The sequence below is a fragment of the Carcharhinus amblyrhynchos genome, chromosome 21, assembly GCF_965287045.1.
Source record: "Carcharhinus amblyrhynchos chromosome 21, sCarAmb.v2.hapA, whole genome shotgun sequence".
Classification (NCBI taxonomy): domain Eukaryota; kingdom Metazoa; phylum Chordata; class Chondrichthyes; order Carcharhiniformes; family Carcharhinidae; genus Carcharhinus; species Carcharhinus amblyrhynchos.
This window is the reverse complement of record NC_137344.1, coordinates 6,887,587-6,903,082: the sequence shown is the minus strand read 5'-3', so window position 1 is coordinate 6,903,082 and position 15,496 is coordinate 6,887,587. Positions and strand designations below refer to the sequence as shown.

The following is a 15,496-nucleotide window of genomic DNA, read 5'->3' as shown; positions in this document are numbered from 1 at the left end:
CTGGACGACGAAGGGTACTCTGTCCACTGTGTCCTGTGTTTGTCTTCTGAGGAAGTCAGTGCGGTTTTTTTGCTATGGCATGTCGGAACTGTTGATGAGTTGAGCGCCACATCCTGTTCTTATGAGGGCATCTTTCAGCGTCTGGAGGTGTCTGTTGCGATCCTTCTCATCTGAGCAGATCTTGTGTATACAGAGGACTTGCCCGTAGGGGATGGCTTCTTTAATGTGTTCAGGGTGGAAGTTGGAGAAGTGGAGCATCGTGTGATTATCCATGGGCTTGCGGTACAGTGAGGTGCTGAGGGGTCCCGAGGCATGGTACAATGGGGAGACCATGCAGTTGCTACGACAACAGATGAATGAAAACCGCTCGACAATCACCAGGCAAAACTGTTCTCTTCCTGTTGGGGAACACTTCAGCGGTCGTGGGCATTCGACCTCTGATCCTCGGGTAAGCATTCTCCAAGGCGGCCTTCACGACACATGACAGCGCAGAATTGCTGAGCAAAGACTGATAGCCAAGTTCTGCACACATGAAGACTGCCTCAACTGGAATCTTGGGTTCATGTCACACTATCTGTAACCCCCCACAAGCTTGCAAAATCTCACTAACTGTCCTGTCTGGAGACAATACACATTTCTTTAACCTGTGCTTAATGCTCTCTCCACTCACATTGTCTGTACCTTCAAGACTTGACTAGCTGTAAAGATTCATTCCAATCATTATTCTGTAAATTGAGCTTGTGTCAAGATATGCCCTGTTTGTGAACAGAGCTCCCATTTACCTGATGAAGGAATAGTGCTCCAAAAGCTAGTGGCATTTGCTACCAAGTTAACCTGCTGTGTGAGACTTCTTACTGTGTTTACCCCAGTCCAACGCCGGCATGTCCACATCTTGACCATAGAAAACAGTGTAGCAGTGGAAGGGTGTTTTTCTGATTGGAGGTCTGTAATTTGTGGTGTTCTGCAGGGATCAATGCTGGGACCTCTGCTGTTTTTAATTTCTATAAATGACTTGGGAGAAAACGCAATTGGTCTGATTAGCAAGTTTGTGGATGATACTAAGATTGGCACAGTTGCAAGTTATGATGAAGATTGTCAGAGAATACAACAGGATATAGATAGACTGGAAAATTGGGTAGAGAAATGACAGATGGAATTTAATCTGGACAAATGCGAGGTGATGCATTTTAGTGAATCCAATGCAGGTGGGAGCTATAAAATAAATGGCAGAACCATCAGGAGCACAGACACACAGACCTGGGAGTGCAGCTCCACAGATCCTTCAAAGTGGCAGCGCAGGTGGTGAAGAAAGCATATGGCACGTTTGCCTTCATCAGACATGGCATCGAGTATAAAAGTTGGCAAATTGTGTTAGTTGTATAAAACGTTGGTGAGGCCACATTTGGAATACTGTATCCAATTCTAGTCATCACACTACCAGAAGGACATGGAGGCTTTGGAGAGAGTACAGAAAAGGTTTACCAGAATGTTGCCTGTTTTGGAGGATATTAGCTGTGAGGTGAGATTGAAAAAACTGGGATTGTTCTCCCTGTCTTTCCAGAGACTGAGGGGTGACCTGAGAGAAGTTTATAAAATTGAGAGGTATAGATCGGATGAACAGTTGGAAGCTTTTTCCAGGGCAGAAATGACAAATACAAGGGGAAGGTTCAGTGGAGATGTGCAGGGGAAGTTTTCTTGCACAGAGGGTGGTGGTGGCCTGGAATGCACTGCCAAGTGAGATGGCTGAGGCAGTTACGTTTGTCACATTTAAGATTTATCTTGATAGAATAGAACATAGAACACTGCAGCACAAACAGGCCCTTCGGCCCACGAGTTGCACCGATCACATCAACACCTACCAACCTACAGACCTATCTATAACCCTCAATCTCATTAAACCCCATATACTCATCCAGAAGTCTTTTAAAAGACCCCAGCGAGTTCGCCTCCGCCACCACTGACAGCAGCCGATTCCATTCACTCGCCACCCTCTGAGTGAAAAACTTACCCCTAACATCACTTCTGAACTTCCCTCCTTGCACCTTAAATCTGTGTCCTCTCGTAGCAACCATTTCAACCCGGGGAAATAGCCTCTGAGAGTCCACCCTATCTATTCCTCTCAACATTTTGTAAACTTCTATCAGGTCGCCTCTCAACCTTCGTCTCTCCAGGGAAAAGAGTCCCAGCTCCCTCAACCTAACTTCATAAGGCATGCTTCCCAGTCCAGGCAACACCCTTGTAAATCTCCTCTGTACCCTCTCAATAACTTCTACATCTTTCCTATAGTGAGGCGACCAGAACTGTGCACAATACTCTAAATGAGGCCTGACAAGGGTCTTATAAAGTTGCAGCATTACCTCCCGACTCCTAAACTCAATCCCTCGATTAATGAAGGCCAGTACACCATACGCCATACAGAATTATGAACAAATGGGGAATAGAGGGTTATAAGCATTCGGCCTAGACAAGTAAACGTGATCGGTGCAGGCTTGGAGGGCCCAAGGGCCTGTTCCTGTGCTGTACTGTTCTTTGTTCTCTTTGTTCTAGAGCTGTTGAGATCATACATAGGGCAGCAGAATGGTTGGCACTGCTACCTCACAGTGCCAGAGAGCCAGACTCAGTTCCGGCCTTGAGTGACTGACTGTGTGGAGTTTGCACACTCTCCTCGTGATTGCGTGGGTTTCCTCCCACAGTCCAGAGATGTGCAAGTTAGATGCATTGGCCATACTAACTTGCCCCTTAGTGTTCTAAAATGTATAGATTAGGGGGTTAAATACGTGGGGTAACAGGGACAGGTGAGTCGTGCAGACTCGATGGGCCAAATGGTGGCCTCTTGCACTATTGAGATTGTATGAACATAGGCTTATGCCACTGCTGCTAAATGGCACCGGACGGGAGACTCAAACTATTGAATCTACTTTGTTGAAAGGAACGGCTTATGAGGTAATCTATCAGGAGTTTAAAAAATTATGATTTTTGAAATTGAATAGGGAAAAATTCATTCCTCTGATTTGGGATATGGTGACATGGGATTAAAAATTTAAAATTATTGAGGAGAAAGCTTATAAAGTACTTTGTTATGCAGCGAGCTTTTGGAAAATGAAATGTTTTGGCACAGGAGTGGTTGAAGCAGAGATTATTTGCATTTTTAAGGGAGAATTAAGAATTTGAAGCAGAGGAAGAAATGGTATGAGGAGAACGTGAAGTGGTGCAACCAGTTTGAACTATTGTAGTATAAAGTGAGCAGACATGAGTCAAATTCTCGCCTAGTATTGATTTTTTTTAAAAAAAATTCATTTATGGGATTAGGCACCTCTGGCTAGGCCAACATTTTATTGCGCTTGAGCAAGTGGTGGTGAACTGTCTTTTTGAACTGCTGCAATCCATGTGGTGTAGCTGGATTGAGTGCTGTCAGGAAGGAACTTATCGGGTTTTGACCCAGCAACAGTGAACATATTTCCAAGTCATGATGGTGACTGGAGCATGTTGGAGGGAACTTTCAGGTGACAGTGGTTCTCGTATATCTGCTGCCCTTGTCCTAGATGATAATAGTTATGGGTTTGGAAGATGCTGTCTTTGGAAGATGCTGTCTTTGGAACCTGGGTGAGTTCCTGTCATACACCTTGTAGATGGACCACTTTGCTGCCACTGTGCATTGGTGGTGGAGGAAGTGAATGTTTGTAGGTGGGATGCCAATCACGTGGGCTGCCTTGTCCTCGACTTGGTCAAACTTCTTGAGGGTTGTTGCAGATGCATTCATCCAGGCAAGTGGGTAGCATTCCATCATACTCCTGACTTGTACTTTGTGATAATGGACAGGCTTTGGGAAGTCAGGAAGCGAATTACTTGCTGTAGGATTTCTAACCTTTGACTTGCTTTGTAGCTGCAGTATTTATATGGCTAATCCAGTTCAGTTTCTGACCAAGTGCGACCACCAGGTGTAGTAGTAGGGGATTCAGTGGTAATAATGCCATTGAATGTCATGGTGCAGTGGTCAGAGTCTCTCTCATTATTCATGATTGTAGTTGTCACTCCATTGCTGTGTTTCACTGGGGCTATTTTACTTTGGAACGATAAATCCATACATATTAAACTGCTGCAATAATACAGATGGACTTTGGAGATCTTGAGGTAGGGGTACTTCTCTGTAGCCTTCTCTCAACCAGTTCCAAAAAAACTCATTTAACTGTCCACTATCCTGTGGGATCTTGTCAACTGTTCTTGAGTGCATAATAACCAGTCCACAGCAATGTGAATGTGGAGCATAATTGGAGATTTCGAAATGTGATTTGGTGCAATACAAATGTGTTGTTTACCCCACCCTTGAATTTGAAATGATGAGATTCTGGTGATAGATGAAACGAAGGTTGGAGAATCAGTTGTCAATCATTTGTGCAGCCGCAGACAATACCACTTTGTAATAAAGAAAATGCTTGTGGTAGCGTGAAATGCGCGTCTTGCGAGAATACTGGTAATATAAATACAAGTTATTTTGTTACATCTTACATTAAAGTTGTTGAGCTGCTGATCATAACTTGCCTGATATTGATATCAGAACCCAAAATTAGACTTTTGTGCTATTTTATTCATGTTGTGTCTGCAGAACTGTTCTGCATAATGAGTGTACAGTATTTTCTTTTGAAGTAGTATGAATTAGTGACACAGAACTGTAACAGGCTAACTTGAGGTTCACTGACCAATAGTGAAATAAGTGATGTTATTAGTGCTAACTAGTCTATTTCAAATAACTTGATGTGCAACTGGAGTAGATTACCTTTCTTTTGAAACTAGTAGTCTGAGGAATCCAAAGCATTGATTCAAACTGCTGAGAATCTTGTTTCCAAATGTAGCATATAACATGTAGGCAAAGGAGAAAAGTAATTTTCTGTTGCAGCAATGGTCTGAAAATTATTATTAAAATGGCTTATAGTTTTTATTGATGGTGACTTCTCACACCAGGACTCCAACAGCTCCTTGTCCATTTAACCAGTAATGGATGTTCTATAGATTTGAAAGGTGAGGGAATGAATCGGATAGAAAGAAAAATACATCTCAATTCATTGGTTTTCTCTTTGGAGGAGAGAATTTGGTTTGTAATTATCTTCAATTTTGTGGTTTGTACTTTGTAAAGCTATGGCCTATCACAGGCTCTAGTGATCAGTAGACTAGATGCAGATACTCAAGTTGTTTCTATCAAACCAGGCTAAATATGTCATGGGGCCATATTCTAATACAATTGTGCAAAAGCATGCTGATGACCAGCATATTAATCATGTGTTCTCTGACTGCAATAAGGCCTTGTTAACTCTCCGTCTCTTCAGTCATTTTAGAGATTGTGTTTCTTTAAAAAAAAACCTCCTTTATAGCTTAGTTTGGTTTTATTGCAAAATAGATAGTCGATTAATATTAGTTAAAATAAGCCAATTCTCTATAACTTATTAAGATTAATTGGATCAGCAGGTATTCTGTTATCAATGGCAAGGTCAGAACTACAGTGAAAAGTCTGACAACACCAGGTTTTAGTCCAACCTATTTATTTGATAATATACTCACAAGCTTTCGGGGTTAGCCCCTTCACCTGATGAAGGGTCTAACCCCGAAAGCTTGTGAGTATATTGTCAGATAAATAGGTTGGACTAAAACCTGGTGTTGTCAGACTTTTCACTGTGTTTACGCCAGTCCAACGCCGGCATACCCACATCAGGTCAGAACTACGCAGTTTGTTGACTCACCAGTGCAATATTATAAAGCCTTGTTGATCTTCTGCTGAGTCCTTGGTTGAACATATTGTGGCATCATCATAGGGCCTTGAAGCTGATAAAGATCGCCCTTTAGGACGCACAATTGCAATCCTGTACCTTGTGTCCTTGTGACATGGTATTTAGATCTACGGTGAAGTCAGCATATGACAACTATTAATTGGATAGGCTACCTCTCTAGGTGGAAGTGTTCTCCTTCCTTTTTCCTAAAAAAACCAATGATGAAAATGCTACTACATCTAGAGTTTCACATTAAATTGTTGAAATGAAATGTAAACAGCTTCAAGATCTGATCTTTTTTTAAGAATCATACAATACTTACAATGCAGAAGGAGGCCATTCGACACATCAAGTCTGCACCGACCACAATCCTACCCAGGTTCTATTCCCGTAACATCACATGTTTATTCTGCTAATCCCCTAACACTAGGGTCAATTTTACATGGCCAGTCAACGTAACTAGCACAAGTTTGGACTGTGGGAGGAAACCCACGCAGTCACAGGGAGAATGTGCAAACTCCACACAGCCAGTCACCCGAGGCCAAAATTAAACCCGGGTCCCTGGCGCTGTGAGGCAGCAATGCTAACCACTGTGCCATCATTGCCACTTCCTATCTGTTAGCTAATCTGTTCACAATAAACTGGGGCTTTGAGCAGGGATGATCTTTTTCAGTTGCGAAGGTGTTTTCAGAGTGGTGTGTTGAGGAACTGAAAACTGTGAATGGTGTTGGTGTACTTCCACCGGCAACATTATCTCATCTGGCAATCTTTCACCATAGATTATACATGAAAATTTAATTGGAGCTGTTTTAAACCTCAGCCCCAGAAGTCTCTTTTCAGTATGTTGCTGTGATTTTGAACTCTTGAATGTAACTTCTTAAATTAACAGTAGGAGCAGGTGTCTGGAATGTAATGATTTATTGTGTTTTTTAAAAAACCTGGGTGTTTTGTGGAATTCCTGCAGCTGATAACTAGAGCTGTCAAAAAGCTTTGATTGAATGTTTAGATTCAAAGTTAAAACATTACTTTGAAAACTTCGTGCATCTCTGATGTGCCTATGGCTGAATTCTTGATGTAGCTGTACAATGTAGTCTGTTGCTTCTGAAATTTTACCTTCAGACTTTTCATTGTGTTCAGAGCTTTGAAATCTGAGATCTGGCTCTGTCAAACATTAGTAACACTGCACAAAAATGGGAATTTCTGATGTTCAGTTACTCAATGGTTTTCAGCAAATTTTGTGAAAATATTATGTCATAATTTTTCATTTGCGTTGTTAATAGATGTTTCTGGTTGTTTACAGTCTGTGCAGTATCATTAATTCTTTCATGTTATTATTTTAAACATTTGGGGAAAATAACACTTAGAGTTGCACTAAAAGACTTGAAAGGGCAACCCTGCATTCAAGTAGCACCATATCATGTTTCACATGTGATTAGTGCTTCTGCATGCAAATGGCACAGTTGTTTTGTGTGCAGTACAATCTCATCCAACAGCAATGAGATGAGTAACCATTTAATGTGTTTTGGTGGCATTGATTGAGGGCCGAATGATAGCCCAGATGGAGGAGGAGTTTTAAGCTCCACTTTGGAAAATTCCTTCTCCTATTTGGTGTCCAACTCAACTAGAACAGGTAAACACACCCTTGTTTAATTTTGCATTTAATGATGACATTTCTGAAAATGTGGCATTCCTTCAACAATGCATTTGGAGTGTCAACCCACCTAAGCCAATAAATATCTGATGGAAAAGTGGAAGTGCTACCTGTGTGAAGACGTGCTTTAGAATGTTACAATATTCTAAAATATATGCCGAGTATACTTTACCAATAGCTGGATGCTTTCAATATCAAGGTGCTGATTAAGCTGGGGAAGACAGTAACCTCACTGGAATGGTAATACAGAAGCTCAGGCTAATGTTCTCTGGACTTGGTTTAAATTCCACCATACCAGCAGGTGGAATATAAATTCAATTGAGTAATAATTTTGAATAGAAAGCTAGTCTCAGTAATGGTCACCATGAACCAATCATCAATTGCTGTAAAGACCCATCTGGTTCACTAATATCCTTTCAGAAAGAAAATCTGCCATCCTTGCCCAGTGTGGCCTAAGTGTGACTTCAGCCCCACAGAAGTGGTTTATTCTTAGTTGTTCTCAAGGGGAATTAGGGATGAACAACAAATACTGGACATGCCAGTGATACCCACATCTTGTGAATGAACAAAAAAATCACAAGTTATTTGTATGTAGTGTGTAGAAATTCCTCACCCATGTTACAATTTGATACAAAAATGCCATCTAACTAGGTTGTCAAAAATGTGAAGGCAGCAGAATGTTCAGTAAGCTTGAACATTGGATTTTTTCGTTGGATGTACTGAACAAACAGATAATGTAGTAAAGATTGGAAGAATTGATTTCACCTTTTCAAATTTAGTGTTTTAATTTTAAGTTGAGCTGTTTTGCACGTAAGTTAAAATTCTGTCTTTTGTTACTCGATTTTCCTTTTTCCTCTTTGGTGCTAAGTCATGCTGGATACAATTTTAAGCAAAGAAGTCACCTTCTGATGACAAACACAACTGGTCATTTTGTGTGTGAACCTACGCCATGGGTTAATTGTCTTCACGGGCCGCCCCAGCCCAACCCATTCTCATGTCTCTTGCTCTGTGTACATGTATACCTAGTGTACAAGCTCACTCATGTGAACGCTGGGTGTGCATGTACACTGGCTGCACATACAGTTAAAAAATACTTGCAGAGACCAGAAATTGAACTTGTTATTGTCACTCTGTTTTTGATACTACATTATGTATTGTATTGATTCACTAAATTACAGGAGCATAATATCCTCTAAGCATACCTAGTTGTCATGTTTTTCAGCTCTGGGAAATTTTGTTCAAAGTAGAGTCAGGTTGAAATATGTGGTATGGTTTGTTCTATTGTGGCAAATTTATCTACTTCTGTCGTGTATTTTATCTGAGCATAATATTTTTCAATGAATAAAGCTGCTTTAACCTCCTGAATTAAGATTTTTTCCTCTATGTCTCAGTATTTGAAATTAATGGTGTTAATAGAGTTTATTCTGTATTGGGATTCTGGCATGGATTTATACAGTTATGATTGTCCAGTGGATAAAGGATTTTATTTCCCTTTCTCTTGTCCCAAGAGTCTATTCATGACCCTCTTCTATTTTCCATCCACATGCATGTCTTCAGTGCAATTATCCAAAAACATAGTAGTGGTTTCCAGGGCAATTCTCAGCTCTATTTTGCCACCATATCTCTCAAACCCTCCATTGTTTCTCAATTGTCAGACGGCTTGTCAGGTATCCACTACAGGGCGAGCAAAAATTTCCTTTAGGTATTGGTTAAGATCAAAGCCATTGCTCCTAGCCCATGCCGTTTATTCTATTCCCTCACAACCCACTCTGTCCCTCTGTGGCAGCTGTCTGAGGTTAGACTGGACTGTTGCAATCTTGGTTTGATGAGCTTCTGGCTGCAAATCTACGTCATCACTCAGACTGCCTATTTCTACATCTATAATATTTTTTGCCGCTGTTCCCACCCCAGCCCATCTGATGAAACCCTCATCCAAGCCTTTGTTAACTCCAGACTGGAATATTCCAATGAACCCCTGGTTGGTCTCCCACATACTGCCTTCTGTGCTTGAGGCCATCCAAAAATCAGCTGTTCGTACCTTAACTTGGCTAAGATAATGTGTAGTATCCGTTTCATTAAAATTATCGTCAGGTCAAGCCCAAGATGTGGTTCAGTGCCGTATCTTATCAGCTTGGATCTGTTTGCCTCTCCTTGAGGGGGTCGTGAATTGAATTCAGTTGGATTTTAAGTTTGGTATTTGGAACAAGCAAGGAATGGATTTGAGTTTGCCTGGTCCATTCTGAGCGTTGGCGTGAAGGATGGAGTAAAAATTAAAAAAAACTTGCATTCTCACTGACCTTTGGTTCCCAGTTAAGCAAAATCTTAATTTTAAAATTCTTATAGCCTTGTTTTCAAGTTTCTCCATGGCCTCCTTTCTCACTGTCTCTGTAATTTCCTGCAGCCCTGCAACCTTCTGAGGTAACTGTTCTCTTATAATTATGACCTCTTGAGTATTCAGCTGCCAAGGCGCTCAGCCCTGAAATTCCCTCCCCAAACTACTCTGCCTTTCTTCCTATCTGTCCTCTTTTTAAAACATTCCTTAAAATCTACCTCCTGGGCCAATCTTTTAATCATCTGCCCAAATATTTCTTTTGTCAAATTCTATTTGATAATATGATTGTGAAGTGCCTTATGATATTTACTACATTAAAGCTGCTGTATAACTACAGGTTGGGTGGAATTTTACCAACATGCCACGCAAATGGCAGCGAGCTGGGAAGATAGCATACAAAGCTAAAAACCCAATTCATGCCTGGCTGTTTTGTGATCTGGCCAACCCCTTCTGAGTGACGCAGACTGCGCACAGCTTATTAGCATGAGATTGATTGGATTTCAGTATCACTAGTGCCATGCTGGTGCCAATTAGTATAGGTCTTTAAAAGTACAGCTCAGGTGCAGCAGTAGCAGAGGAGAGCTAGGAGGTGAGTACAATTGAATACCAACCTCTGGGTTGGTGTGTAGGTTTCCTTGGATTCAGGGGATGGGATCGAGGGGGATTTCCACAGGTCAGGGGCTGCTGGTAGTTTGGGGATTGCGTTGCGTGCATTCCCCTGGCTGCTGAATAATTTCCCAGGGATTGCATATGAGGTCGAATCCCAGGCCCGTTAGTGTCACACTGGTAACCCTGCTGTCTCTCTGCTGGTCAGGCTCTATTGCAGACATTCCATGCCTGATCCCAAGCACCAGATCTGGGAGCTGTCAGACCAATCATGGGAGCTCTGCTGGTGTTAACACGGCTCCTCACACTGCATGAACTCTGCAGTGCTCCCTACAATGGGCACCCATTGCATGAATGTCACAAAGGTGTTTCTTCACCATCAGCCTGAACAACATGCCATTCCCAGAAGCCAGTGCACCAGATGAGTGCATGCATGTCTATGCTTCAAGGGCTCCCAATGGGGATCTCCCCTCAGCTGCTCCTGAAAGCTGAAGCATGAAGTCCAGTTTGTGCCATGCTACTGGCAATGGCATGTGGTATTGTGGGCCTTTGCCTAGAAGGGCTGACCACCAGGAGGGACAAGCTCGTGCTGCACACCAGCAACCATGCAACTGCATTAGGGGTGCAGAATGTGAAGGGAAGCTATTGGCTACTGTATGGGGGCATGGGCAGTGCCCATGGCCACCTTGGCAATGTTGCAACGGTCAGCATCCATGGTAGCTGACTAACAAGCCAACCCAGGTTCAAGGATGCAGCAGAAGATCAGGGGCCACTGGCTGGAACCAGAAAAGACATTTCCTTCGATGAGCTGCCGGATACCATGTACTGCAGCAGAATGTGTCTCAGCAGAGAGACAGTGTGGCACCTGTGCCATGTCCTTGATCTTGTTCGCTGTGGGGCAAGAGGACTCCTGCTCCTGTTGGCTGCGAAGGTAACAGCGGCACATAACCTTTGTGTATCCAGGTCCTTCCATGGTTTGAGTGGAGACTTCTGCAGCATGTTGCAGTCATCGGTACACAAGTGCATCATGAGGTCACAGATGCCTTATGTTCAGGCAGGCGACAACTTCCACTTTGACACGGGCCAAGTCCAAGAGAATGACTGGACTGCGCCATTGTTGGGATGCCTCATGTGTAGTTGGCTATAGATGGCATGCACATCGCCCAGCAGGTCCCATGGAATCAGGGATGCCCTTTATAAACAGAAAGGGGTTCCAATCCCTGCATGTGCAAATAGTCTGTGACCACCTGCTGAGCATTGTGCATGTCAGCTACATCTTGCGGAGCTTGGGCACTCCAGGGATCTTTGAGACCAACTCAGGCTGGCAAGATGGCTTTCGGGGGATGTAGGCTTCCTATTGCAGTCATGGCTGATGACGCCAGTGCAGAGTCCTGAGACTGATGAGTCCCTTTATAAGGAGGCCCATGCTGCTGTCACTGAGCGGTGCATTGGGCAGCTGAGGATGCGGTTCCACTGCCAGAACCACTCTGGTGGTGCCCTCCAGCACAGCCGTTAATGGGGGTCTCGCATCTTTGTTGTCTGTTGTGTGTTCCAGCAACCTGGCATCGTAGTGTGGAGACATCTAGTGGAGGAGGAGGAGGAGGACCAGGTGGAAACCCTGAGGAGGAGGCAGACCAGGAGGATGTAGAGGACAAGGCTGAGGAGGAGCTGAAGGATGCAGGACAGGTAGCGGCAAAGGTACGGTAGAGCAGGATGCTGGGGGAGGCCCTCATTGCGGCAAGGTTCACACACACAAGACAGCTGGAGCACAGGAGTTCAGACGGCTGATTCCTGTGTCAGCAGTGGGGGTTGGTGGCATTGTGTCCCTAGCAGTGTGTTCAGATAAGTGCTTGGAGTACCATGGCAGTCAGATATCTGGTGCAGGTACTGGGAATTACAGACTCGGTGGGCTGAAGGGCGTCTATCATGCAGTACGACACTGTGTACCTTAATAACGCGGTCGGGTACAAGACTTCCTGTGAGTGGCCAGATCATAGACATCTGATCTGTAAGGCGCAATAACATTTAATAGTGATTATCTACAGAACCAATTACCCAATCTCTAATCACAGTGCCTACCTTCACTATGCCCTGATGGTGATCCTATATAACTTTTTAATCCTGAATTGCGTACCAATGCATCTAGGATGCACATCTGAGGTGGAGGCAGTCAACTGTGATGCCCTTGACAGGGGTCCCCTGGAGGGCTGGCAAATTACAAATTGAACACAAAATTTACTTGAGATTATGCCTAAGCCCCTCAGTTGATTTGTTTTAGTAGTGTTCTTCTGATTCCCAGTGACTATCTTGTACTGTGCTGATACCTTTTATACTCTGTTGTTTCACTTGGCTGAAAACTGGTTAGTGGTAAGAAAAACTTACTTGAAACTCAATTTTTGTTTATTCCAAGTTATTAAAATGATGCAACAAGAGCAAAAATAAATAAAAATCCAAGTTAGACAAATGGATTTAATTTTTGGTTTAGTTCTACCTAGCAGTTCTGTACTGAGTATATTTGAGGAGTAAATCAACTTTGTACTGCCATTGCAACCTGGTGTTTAATATTGGCAATCTGACTGGAACAATCCATGTTTTCTGAAGTAGTAATGTTTTCTCTTTGGATCGCATCTACTGTTGTGAATTGTGACTTTAATCTGGTATGATAGTTTTAAAAAAAAGTGAATTTCCATCGAGGATCCAGCCCCTTATAAAGTCTAATTGAGGTGATTCAAGAAAGTTTTTGAAAATTATTTGGTTCGAGGTCTTGTGGTGTAGCATTCTTGTCTCTGAGCCAGAGGCTATAGTTTTGCGCCCCACTCCAGGGGCTTGATGGCCAAGGAAGGTGTGTTCATTATATGCTTCCAAAATACAGCAATAGCAGACATTAAGAACAGGAGAGATTTTTGGTCACCCATGAAATGGAAAGAAATTGGAGCTTCGACTTTATAGCTCTTGGCTACAACATGCACATAAAAATATATGTTGCCATGGCAACTCTGACTCCTTGGGGATTCAGGGTGGTGAGTATCTGGAACGCACTGCCTGGGGAGGTGGTGGGAGCAGGGACGATAGCGGCATTTAAGGGGCAACTAGACGAATACGTGGGAATGGAAGGATATGGACTCCATAAATGCATACGGTTTTAGCTTAGACAGGCAACATGATTGGTGCAGGATTGGAGGGCTGAAGGGCCTGTTGCTGTGCTGTACGTTTTTGTTCTGTGTCTGGATAGTTGGTGTGAATCAGATTGCGGCCAACTGGGTTCAATCCCCATTCTGGATGGAGTGGATTTGGAACTTGCTTCTTTGCCATACTCACTCATGGTGGAGATTGTCGGTCGAACCTGCCTAACAGAGAACTGAAAAAGAAGAAATTGTTTTGTTAATTTGGCAAACTGATTACTTTTAACTCCTCTTTCTTATCACTGTCTGAAACCTCCGTGCTCCTCCAATTTTAGTCTTGTATCTCTGATGTTAGTCACTCTCCCATAGGTGGCAATGTCTTCAGCTGCCTGAGCTCTGAAATTTCCTCCCAAAAACCTCTTTGCCTCTGTATGACTCCTTCTTTCAGGCACTGCTTAAAACCTAGCTCCGCAACTTAGATTTTGATCATCTGTTTTATTATCTCTACATGACTCTGTTCAAAATTTGCTTGACAGTTGTTCCTTTGAAGCGCCTTGGAATGGTTTATTACGTTTAAAGGTGTTGTATGAATGCAAGTTTTTGTTGCCATGCACCATTTGTCTGATGCATAGATGTGCAGAGTCCTACCACCAGGACTCTGAGATTGCTGGTGGAAGTTGCACTCACGTGGCATCGTCTTCCTCTGTTTGAATGGCTTATCGTTCAGTCAGCATGGCGATGGATGCACATAAACCGGTATTGTATTTGTTTTTGCTTCAGCCAATTAAAGCTCTGTGAAAAGTTTGTTTCTTGCTTAAAATGACATCCTACTCATCTGCCTTTATTTGGTAATCTTCTGTGCAGTTACAATAATACAAGCTTTATTGATGAGTTGAGGTGGCACCTTAAATCTTGTAAATGGAATTTTGAAAGAGTTTTGAAAAAAATTGGCACCGAGTGTCTAGATGTACACTATGTATTCCCTTGGTTTTTAAAAGTAATTCTGCGACATTTTCCCACTGATTTTGTAGGTAAGCAAATTACAAACTGTGCACTGAGCACAGATCTCTGGTTACTTACGTGACTTTTGAATTGGGTAACCTGCAGAGCTTTTGCAATTGGCTTGGGGATGCCGAGCTAGGAACTGGAATAATCAGCCAGATTTTCTGTTTTAATTTCTGACCCATGTACAGAAGAATGCTAGAACTTAGCTCTAATGGGCTGCAACTTTGGAGCTGTCTTATATTGGATTATTGGGTAGGGTGCCCCAAATGTGCAGGAGAACCCCTCTTGGAACTTTATAGGTTTAGGGTTTGCACAGCCATTGGCTAGAAGCACAAACTTCTTCTGGTAAATTGTCTTCGCAGGGAACCATTTGGAAGTGTGACTTAAATCGCAAACTTTGATTCCAATTGGGTCTCACCAGTAGTTACTCAGAAAAAGTTAGAATTAAAATATCTTTTGACTTCTGGGTGACCAATATAAATACTCAGCTCCCCTGCCTCCTTGCAATCCTATTTATGTTTCAGCATTTATCTTCTCCCTGGTCTGTCAATTTCATTAAATTTAAATTTGCCTGATTTACGACAGCTAGTGCTGCTTAAAAAGGGGCATGTCCTTTTTCGCATCAGAGCTGGACTTAGATGTTGGGCCACGAGGATTGCTGCCCTGCCTAGATCCTGCCTGGTCTGAGTGCAAAGATCAGGCAAGGCAAACACAAAAAATTTAGTGCAAGTAATTGGGCATGGAGTGACAATCCAACATTGATTGTCACTCCATTGAAGTTATGACCCAACGTCTGCTGGTTAACAGGGTCATCTAAGATACAAAACTGAAAGCTACTGATCCTTCATGCAATTTTACCACATAATGTGTGCTATCAGGGAAGTTGTGTGTTCTTCCCTTCACCCTCTGACTGCTTAACTGCTGACCTCATGAGCAAGGTCTAATAGCTGCATCTAATGTAGGTCTATCCTACTGAGTCTTCAATCTTTTTAAAATGAAGAAAGTCACAAAACAATACCAC

General features: G+C 42.7%; 1 protein-coding gene across 5 annotated transcripts in view; it reads left to right on the top strand.

Moving 5' to 3' along the window:
* Positions 1-15,496, top strand: part of helz (helicase with zinc finger) — a 260,171-nt gene that overhangs the window by 24,573 nt on the left and 220,102 nt on the right. Inside the window, exon 1 of one of the 5 annotated variants that reach the window (XM_080209364.1) lies at positions 11,939-12,046. The exons of 3 other annotated variants lie outside the window; for them this stretch is intronic. The gene's annotated coding sequence lies outside the window, so the exon portion shown is untranslated. Of the gene's footprint in view, positions 1-11,938; positions 12,047-14,101; positions 14,227-15,496 lie in introns of those variants that run through there. One more of the 5 variants, XM_080209366.1, reaches the window with a different exon arrangement.